Genomic DNA, 1,280 nt, shown 5'->3' with positions numbered 1-1,280 from the left:
GGGCTCTGCCATCGGAGCAGCCACCTGCGGCGGCGCCCGGGGGGACCCGGAGCTGGCCCTGTTTGCCAGGCAGCCCATGGTGGGGCCCCAGCCACATCCTTGGTGTCCCTGTGTCCCCCCCCACAAGCGTCGCACCCACCTGGGACCCCCCCCCGGGGGCTCCCCCCCCCGGCCACGGACCCTCCCAGTCACATCAGGAAACGTCCAGGTCACGCGGGGTTTCAGCTGCCCGGGGGCGAGGGGGGCACGATGTCCCCACGTCAGCACGCAGTGTCCCCACGCTAGCACATGTGGCCCCCCATGCCAGCACGCAGTGTCCCCCATGCTGGCTTACATGGTGTCCCCACACCGGCCCAGTGGTGCCCTGCCATGCCAGGGCATCGTGTCCCCATGCCAACACGTGAGGTMCCCACGCAGGCACACCCGGGGTCCCTGTGCCAGCACATAGGGTCCCCTAGGCCAGCGCACGGTGTCCCCGCACTGGCACATGGTGCCCCCCAGGCTGGCACACAGAGTCCGTGCACCGGCCCATGGGGTCCCCATGCCCAGGCATGGTGTCCCCACACCGGCACACAGTGTCCCCGTGCCAGGGCATGGTGTCCCCACGCCAGCACATCGGGTTCCCGCATCAGCACAGTGCCCCCCCCACCAGCATGCTGTGTCCCCACGCTGGTACGCGGTGTCCCCACCCTGGCACCCACGGCGTCCCCGTGCCAGCACATGGGGTCCCCATGCCGCCCCGCAGTGCTGACCCCCGCCAGTGTGGCCGGGGGCGACCGYGCCGCGGTGATGCGCGGCCGCCCAGCCGCCGTCCCGCTAACGAACTTGTGCCGCTAACGAACTCATTAGGCTTCGGCGAGGCTAATTGCAGCGCGGGGCTGGGCGGCGAAGCTGCCGCTCGCGGGTGCTTTCGGGGATAACGGGCTGGGGCCTCCCGCAGCCCGGCGGGGCCCGGCGAGGAAGAGGAGGCACGGGCACCCCGGGGAAGGGCACGGGGCACCGGGGGCGCTGGGGGGCTACGCCAGGGGAGCGGGGCAGGAGCGGCAGGGGACCAGGGGACCCCGGCGGTGGCGCCCGGGACAGCGCCGGGAGCCCCGAGCTGTGCCGGGGCGGTGCCGGGGGGGCCGGGGGCGGTGCCGGTGCGGTACCGGGGGTGACACCGGGAGCCCCCGGGCGGTACGGAGGGCGACACCAGGGGCAGAAGCGGGGCGGTGCGGGAAGCCCCCGGGGGGGCGACACCGGGGGCGACACTGGGAGATATGGGCGGTTCCGGGGGCGAC

The sequence above is a fragment of the Apteryx rowi genome, unplaced genomic scaffold (assembly GCF_003343035.1).
Source record: "Apteryx rowi isolate R43461 unplaced genomic scaffold, aptRow1 scaffold_1189, whole genome shotgun sequence".
In the NCBI taxonomy this organism is placed as follows: domain Eukaryota; kingdom Metazoa; phylum Chordata; class Aves; order Apterygiformes; family Apterygidae; genus Apteryx; species Apteryx rowi.
The sequence above is the reverse complement of the archived record's forward strand: the minus strand, read 5'-3'. Positions refer to the sequence as shown.